Below are 9,098 nucleotides of genomic sequence, written 5' to 3'. Positions count from 1 at the left end.
GTTAATGTTTTCAAGACACTTACATTGTTCTTGCTCCGTCCAAGCAATAACGGTGTCCATGTTATGAGCCGAGTTTTTTTTATTTACTTCAACTGCTCAATGCTCTGGTAATATCAATGGGATGACCCATTTCAGGAGTTGCCACAATTACATTTTAAAATCAGAATATGAGCATAGCTCACTTATATTCAATAACATATTGCAACGTTAGCAATACGGATTTTAAACAGTGTTGCCAGATCTCGCGAGACAAATAAGCAACCAGGCCTGTGAAAACAAGCCCAAAACAAGCGACTTTTTTACGGAGCCCCCCTAGGTTCCGGGAAGAGAAAAATAAATAAACTGTGTGCACGGTTTTTAAACTGTGGGTACAGATTGTCAATTTACATCCATGTGGACAGATTGGTAAACTGTGCGCAGTTTTGCAAAACTGTACAAAAATAAATTACAGTTTATTTATTTTTCTCCCCCCTGAGCTTCAGGACATTATATACACAGTAAACATGATAATTAAAAATTAAACTAAAATTAAAATGTGCACACAAATAAACATCATCCTGAATTCACAAATTCTCTATTTATTATTGCAGGTACTGCAGAAGATCCCATTTTTAAATAACTATAACCCACAAACAGGAGAAATTATTGATAATCTAGTGTGCAGCAATAAAGTGGCTCCTGCTCTGATAAACAAATGAGTGAGTTAGAAAAGACTTAAATGAACTAAACTGAGACACTAAATAAACTAAAACCATTCCAGTCAAAACCATTTGAACAGGTGAGGATGAGGCTTGGTCTAAAACATTTTTCTTAAGATAACACTTTAGCCTCATATATATGAAGAATAACACCACCATTATCTTTCTCTTTCTCCCAGTCTGTTATATTTCTTCCCGTATTTCGCCCACTTTGTCACTGGCATTTTTGTTCCTCGAAAAACTCCTACAGTCCAGTCACCATCAGTCGCGACTCGCGCGTATTTTCAAAACGTCACTCACTGACGTTTCCGAACCAGAAAAAAACAGATTGCCCTACTTTGCCTCTGATTGGCTAGTACTCGTTGCACTCTGCTGTGTGTATGGGGAAAGGGGAGGGAGGGAACAGGCAAGACAAACTCCCACGTTTAAATAACATATCGAAAATTTCTGCTTGACAACTTATTATGGAGCTGGGAACAAGCCCAAATAAGCAACTACACTTTAGAAACAAGCCCAAAAAAACCGCGACCCGCGACTACCAATATTTGTAAGCGACTTTACAGAAAAACAAGCCCAAAGTCTTGTCAAAGAACTGGAAGTTTTGATTGGTTTTGCACCCGAGTCAGACCTGTCTGTTATTGGCTGAAACGCAGGGCTGAGGGCTCAGCCTCCACAGTCTTTGAAAAGTGTTTAGGCTTGTTCGACTTCATGCAGCTCTGCGCAGACCGATCGGCGGCTGACTTGAAGCAGTGCATGCCGGTTAGAAATTTTGTCCGACTTGATACAGCGCTGACGCCACGTGACTGTGACGTGTGCCATCAAAGTACCGCGAGAGCGATTCGAGAGTAGCCGGAGAACTCAGCCAGCGCAGCTTCTGAAGAGCGGCTGCACAGGTTCTGATGACGACACAACTGATCCACGATTGGCTGGATTCACTGATGACACCGATGACGTGCGTTTCAAGTTTATAGAGTGCCGAAGTTATGACGTCATTTTGTAGGACAACCCGGAAGTTAGCGGCGCATGGGTTCCCTCGATCGAAAAGCAATGCATTTTCCCCATAGACTTTTGGAAAATCGCAAAAAATAAGATCTGTGTTCAACAAAGAGTTGTGACCCTAACACGTTTTGTCTATCAAGATAATCTTTACAAGTTAATCCAAAATGTATACATTTTGAAGCCTAAATAAAGCTGTCAGATATAAAATGCTAACGGTAGGCTATAAACGGACTACAGCACACCAGCACACCATGGTCGCGGATCAACGTCATCATCAAGCTTCCTCAACTTTATTTTAAAAAAACACTCGCTCATTATGATCTGTGCTGTGTATGAACCTATTTTTTACAGTCTATGATATGAACACTTATCCACTTTTTCATGAGAAATATTGCCCATTTTGTTTTTCAAAAAATGTTAGAAACTAATTTTGTTTATGCGTGCCTCTCTGAGATTTTTTTTAATCTTTTGTTAATGTTTTATTTATTCGTTTATTATTTTGTTAGTTTATATAAACCTTAATATTATTTTCTTTGTGATTAAGATTATTATGCCTGATCATTGTGCCCCAAATAAACTTTAAAGATTATCTTTCACAGTATTATGTTTGATTGTATGTTTGCATACCATTTGCTAATTCGCCAGGAAAAAACGCGCTTTTACCATCTCTGAAGCACTAACGTTAGCTATGGCCGTATCAATTTCCAATCTTATGTCCTTTTTCTTAGACGATAGAAAAACCATAGATCGAGGAGAGAACCACTTTAAATCTGGACATGAACAGTGCAGCTTAGATGCTGGTTTACTTGCCGGTATTGTAAGGGCCAGCATGGAACAAGGTTAATCGAGTAAGTAAAACTAGGGAGAGATAGAGGAGTTATAATAGTGTTATATGTATTTAAGATAACTATACAAATAATCTCTGAACAAGCATAACACAGTTCAATTCCAAACATTTAATATAATAGTTGTATATAATTATATATGTTGAATTTAAAGAGAATTGTAATATTGCAAATGCTTATAAAAATTGCAAATGCTTATTATAATATATTATAATTAAACCATATATGTTCCCTAAATAAACCATATATACTCATTTTGTTAACATTTTCTATATATTTTTACCTGGTAATCCACAAGCCCCAATGTGAGAGCCTGTAGTAAATTTTATCTCACATTCACATTACTGTGAGCTGACTGGAGTGTAGTTACAATAGTATACAAGTAGTATACAATAGTTTAACATTTAATTTGTGTATTTGTCAGACAGTCAACTTACAGTGCATTAAGGCTATACATATCAGCGTGTTCTCTGGGAATTGTCCACATTTATATAGCACATTAAATATAGTTAACATTTACTACTAAAATAACAAAGATTAATATCATTACCTGCCTTAACTACCGGTAATGCTGTTTACAAATACAATCATATTATTATAGGTGGGTAAAAGCCAAGTTCACAAGGTGCAGGACCCACCCTTTCTATGATTATATCCAAACAAGTTACAATAAAAGTCAATAAACCAGGTATTATTTTGAATATTTTAATTAAACACATTTCTCAACGTAACGTTAGCCTTTAATAAAACTGCAGCGGATCTAATCTATTAAACAGTGGCAAAGTAAACAAGCTTTTAGATATTTTAAGAGAAAGACAAAAGGTATTTTAGCTGTTGATTTGGTTATGAAAAACGCTTATTCTTGCTACTGCTAGCCTTTTTTACTCCATCTGGCACGAACCCAGAGTCTCCGCTGGGTAATGTTCATCGGACGGAAAACAAACGAGATTTCATTCGATGACTTGTGGTTGCATCTCGGGACAAAACAAAAATAACGTTATGTAGGCTATATTAACTGAAAGGTAAACTTCTAAGACCGTGAAGCTGAAACGCGGGCTAGTGAGAGATTTCATGTTTGTCATGATGACGTCTAAAGTCCCCGCCAAAGGATGTAGTCCCTTGTAGCAACTTGTTAGCAACCACCGTTTTTAAGACACAATAAAGTTTAAAAAAATCACAAGCAGGTTATAACTGGTGTGTTTTATGTCATAGATCAAAACGTGAAAATATTTAGAGGCTTTGTTAACCACAGACCTTATTTCAGGCGATTTAGCAAAAACCCATTCAAAAAACCCATAGACTTTAGGGCGAGGGAACCGGTAGTGCTAAAATGCTAACTCACTTCCGCGTTTTGGCCTACAAAGTGACGTCATAACTTCGGCACTCTATTGCGACGACTTCAGTTTCAGAAATTCTCATATGGACTTTTAAAACAGTTCAATACGTTTTTATGTCGTCTTCATCTTATAAATCATATTTATTAAATATTGTTTTACTGTATTTACTTTATTGTTAATATAGAGTTTGTGTATGTTTATTTTGCATGACTTTCTTTTTTATACAGACCTTTTACAGTATTCAGCAGCATAACCTATTCAAATGAGCATTTTTAATAACTAAAATGTTAATCTTTAAAACATACAATCTAATGTGGTCATAAATGTATGCTCCTATACAAATGATACATAATACATTATGTTCCTCCATTTGTTTGGTTTCTTCATATTCTCTAGTTTATTTTGCTTTGTTTATACTTCACCTGCATGTGGTTAGCAAACTGCTAACAACTTGCTGTAACTTCAACTTAAAAACTTGACAACATTCTGTTCACTTTCAAATAGTTGGTCTAAATCAAAATATAAATCCAACAGAATTGTGCTTTTCTGTATATGAAAATCAATGGTGTTATGTTTAAAATGTTAAAAAGAGCTCAGCTGGAGGGTACTGTAAATCTTGTTGCTGAAACCTTCTTAAAAAACACATACCCACCAGGGAATTTTTTTATAGGTTACTTTTATCATTTTGTATTAGCAGAAACACCCATGTCATACTGCTAAAGTATATATCCAATATGTTATCTTGTTTTGGAAGACACCCTTCCAAAACACCATACACACATCTTAAACGCGTGTTAATACCATGGTTAATACATAGAGTTACTTAATCACTAAATCATGAAAACAATGGAAATCACTGATACAAATGTTGAGCCAAAACTGAAAGTGGACTTAAAATGGTAATTGCAATTGTTGCTAACTATTAGTAATAATGAATGGAACAGGTGTTGGCTATGGTCCCATGGTTCCTTAGGATATATAAAGAACCTGCATTACCCTGTGTAACACACAACAAAATGGACAACGTAACCATTAATGTGTTAGACAGCAAAGGCAATGTTGTCATGCTAATGGTTTCCAAGGACATCGCTGAAAGGATGCAAAATGGTAAGTAAACCACATGACTGTGAAATAATTACAAGTCACCAATGATTTGTGCAAGTGTTTTATTTATCATTTATTCCCCCAGATCAAATGTTCCTTTCCTCGGTCATGGAGAAAGTATCAGCTGTTGAAACAAAAGGTACACATTTACTTAATGAACAAGAATATACAGGAAATAATTCTTGAGTGACACTAGCCGCGTTTCCATTACCCTTCAAATTGCGCAAATTGAAATTGCGAATTGAAAATACGCACAATGGAAACACGTCAATTTCGCAAAAACTCCCGTTTATCGCAAAAAGGTTTTTACGCTCTCATGAGGTGGTTTTTCAGGCAATTCGAAAAAGGAATATTTCGCAAAACTGCAATGGAAACAGTTTTTGCGCATTTACAGTCACCTGACTTAGAAGACGCGGTGTGTTTGAGGTCCATGTATAGCTACACAAATAATAATAATTGTATATTATTTTATTATAACATTTAATAGGCTATATTTAGAAGACGCTTTTATGCAAAAAAGGAAGCTGAGTGTGGAGCGCGCACTGCATGACACGGAGGCGCGAGCGCGAACACTTGCATTTTCCTATCAACAGTGGAAACAACTTAAAATACTCTATCATTTCTGGTCATACAGAAAATAATAATACATTATTCTCAACTACTTTTATTTGTGTAAACTCACAATAACAAGAAAACGTTGTGCTTTTTGTAAAATAAAAGAAAACAATCAGACGCACTTTCATGATCTCCGTAAACTGGAGCGCGAGAACTGAAACAAAATGTAGGCTAAAGCTTGAAATGTCCACTTTAAAACGAACAAATTCGAATCGAAGGCTAATACCTTCTGATTATGTAATCCGTCTGCTTAACAGCGGAGATGGAGATGTGATTTTAGCCAAAACAATAGTTTATTAATAATATTAATGGCTCTTCTCATTCAGCACTGCGGGAAAAACATCAATTCCAGGTTATAATTTGGCCTTAGAAAACCAGTAAAATCGACATGTTTTCCATATTAATTTGTGAATATTTTAAATGTTTAATAAAGGGGCAAAAAGTCATAAACTGAAAAAAAAATCTGAAAATTCGTCGATATTTACTTTTTTGCGCAGCAGTTGGTCTAGCCAGTTCAAATTAAAATTTTGGTGACACAAAAGTAGCCTACATGGATCGTTTGGACAGAATACGAGACAGAGTTCTTTATTAAATTAATAAAAGAAACAATAATTAGCCTATAGGAATACTGGATTCTAAATCTCAAATAAATGCCACAATCAAAGATCGGAGCAGAAATGAGGGCGAAACACCCAGAAACTGCTTAGGCTTTATGTGTCGTTCGCAGTATAAGGGTCTTTCCTGCCATTAATGCTTGGATAACACGCCACGTCTCCTTCGATTGATAATAATAATGTCTAATGCGGTGGCTGTGATATTATATAAACCAACGTCCATTGCCGTGATTTTTGGAATGACTTATCGCGAGAGAAAAAAGGACGTGTTAGTCGCATAACATTGGATAATGGAAACACCGTCATTTCGCAATAGTTTTTTATCGATATTTAGATAATAGCGCAAAACATTTGCGCAAATCTGTAATGGAAACGCGGCTACTGACCACATCTACAATCTTCTCTCCAAACAGCTCTCCTCAGTGGCCCAGCTTGTGCTGCAAAGCTTCTCCAACCTCCTATTCCATGTCCCACTACCTCCACTAGGTCGCCGGCACCCCTAAACCTCAGTTTTGTGAAACCACCATCCACCAGCCAGTGCCCCATTACTACCACTAGGCCCCCTGTACCACCTCCACCATCCACCAGCCAGTGTCCCATTACTACCACTAGGCCCCCTGTACCACCTCCACCATCCACCATCCACCAGCCAGTGCCCCATTACTACCACTAGGCCCCCTGTACCACCTCCACCATCCACCAGCCAGTGTCCCATTACTACCACTAGGCCCCCTGTACCACCTCCACCATCCACCAGCCAGTGCCCCATTACTACCACTAGGCCCCCTGTACCACCTCCACCATCCACCAGCCAGTGCCCCATTACTACCACTAGGCCCCCTGTACTACTTACCTCCACTGTCAAGGACCCACCACCTTCCACTCTGCAACCTGGTGCAGTGTGTGGAAACCCTTCAGCATCCATTCAACCTTCATCCCCTTCCTTCCAGTCAGACAGGCATGAATCTCAAGGTATTGCATCAAATACTGTAAGGAAGATAAATGGCAATATTGTTGTTAAATTACATAATTTTCTTTGTTGATCTATTTCTCTCCTTATCCCCTCCATTTTACAGAAATAACACATACAATGACACTATTTCTACTGGACCTTACAAAAACTCATCAGCACCTTTATTTTCGGAACAAAATGGCATTCTATAAAAAAAAATACAAAACTTATTCTCACTAAATGGCTACAACTTGTCAAGTGAGAAAATTTGAAAAAAATTAGCAAACATGTTAACTACTTATAAGAGAGTGAAAGACAGGCGCCGTGCAACTGGGGAAGGGAAGATCACCTGGGAGTACTATACAGTAAGTTGAAGACTGCTTTACTTTGTTTCTGAAATAACATTGTCATGTGTTACAAGACTGAAACATTGGTCATTTTCATTTTACATCCACCCCCACCAGCTAATGGATGAGTTATTTGGGTCATCGGGGATCGGTACTGCACCACCTGGCACCATTCACTCCACACCTCTGGGTTTGGAAGAGACCTCTTCCACAAGCAGGCCCACAACGTCTTCTCTTCAAGACCAGCCGGTAGGTGCTAGTATGGATGAACAGCCAGGAACTGCTACCATACAAAATGCAAACATCACAAGAAGGCAAAGACGACCACAACCCTTACAATTCCTGGACGCTTATGAAGAGCATGCAGAGAGAAGGACTGCTGTGCTTGAGTCCCTGGTAAGGCCAGATCTGGAGAGATGGCGGCGACTTAAGGAGAGACGGAGAAGGTCCTTCGAAAAAAAGATGGTGACCAGCTTGGGAACAATTGTGGAGGAGCTAAAAAAAATGGGGAAAAGACAAGAGCAAATTATGCATCTATTACAGAACCCACATGAACCCCAATAAAATTATAATCTAAAGATGTTATCTCTTTTGATTTACACCTTTCCCCAAAATGTCCTGTTTTTTTCTTTCCCAAATAACAATTTCTAATGACAAACTAATTTTGTTCAATAAAACAAATTTCTTTATTTCAACACAAAATCTGTTTGTTTGTTTTATCATTTGTTGAATATTTCTGAACATTCAAATCTTTACTTTTCATCTTTTGTTTTGTATGTTAAGTATACACATACAAGTTAGATCTGGCCACAAATCTGGTCTCTATAATGACATGCATTAGTGTTGTGGGGTTGCTGGGGGTATGGTTCATCATCAACACCATCGCCTACCACAACAACTTGATCACTGGGCTCTAAACAAAGATTATGCAAAATGCAGCAGGCTGAGACTGCTGAGCTGATATTAGAAATGCTTCTCATTTGCAGGTAATGGAGCCTCCTAAACTTAGATTTTAGAATGCCAAATGCGAGCTGCATTGAGCTTTCTGTTAAAATATCTTTGCCTAGCAGACAAGTGGCCATTGTCTCTATAAGGCCTCATAAGTTGAGGCAACAAAGGGTAGGCAGAATCCCCAATTATGTGCATTCCCTGTGGAACAAGTGAATGAGGATCTTCTTCAAGAACACGACAAACTTCTGTGAAGCGAAATGCTCTGGCATCATGCCAACTCCCAGGGTGACCCACACTAATGTGACAGAAGCGCCGCTGACTGTCACAAAACCCAGTTAAATTTACAGAATAAAACTGTTTCCTATTCATGTATGCTAGGGGATTATCACAGTGGGGTCTCATTATAGGAATGTGACACCCATCTACTGCACATAGAGTGTTGGGGAAACCTGCTGTGTCAAACCCTAACTTTGACATCTCCAGCCTTTGACCTCTGGGCCAGGATATGTGGTGGGCCATGTATGTGTTAATATTGTAACAAAACTCATGGAGATGCTTGGCAAGAGTGGATTTTGACATGTTAAATCTATCTGCCACCCCACGATATGACTCCTGATTGACCAATGTCCAAAGGCA

The 9,098-nt window shown here is 38.1% G+C and overlaps 1 long non-coding RNA gene across 1 annotated transcript; it reads left to right on the top strand.

Annotated features, from left to right (window-relative positions):
• Positions 1-7,051: 7,051 nt before the first annotated feature.
• On the top strand, positions 7,052-8,209 carry LOC311074757. Its single transcript, XR_014604359.1, has 3 exons — positions 7,052-7,184; positions 7,289-7,529; positions 7,629-8,209. It is a non-coding gene; the product is annotated as an uncharacterized lncRNA (long non-coding RNA).
• Positions 8,210-9,098: the final 889 nt, after the last annotated feature.

The sequence above is a fragment of the Abramis brama genome (genome assembly GCF_963993115.1).
Source record: "Abramis brama genome assembly, chromosome: 23".
NCBI lineage: Eukaryota > Metazoa > Chordata > Actinopteri > Cypriniformes > Leuciscidae > Abramis > Abramis brama.
Note: the sequence above shows the minus strand (reverse complement) of the source record. Positions and strands in the feature narration are given on the sequence as shown.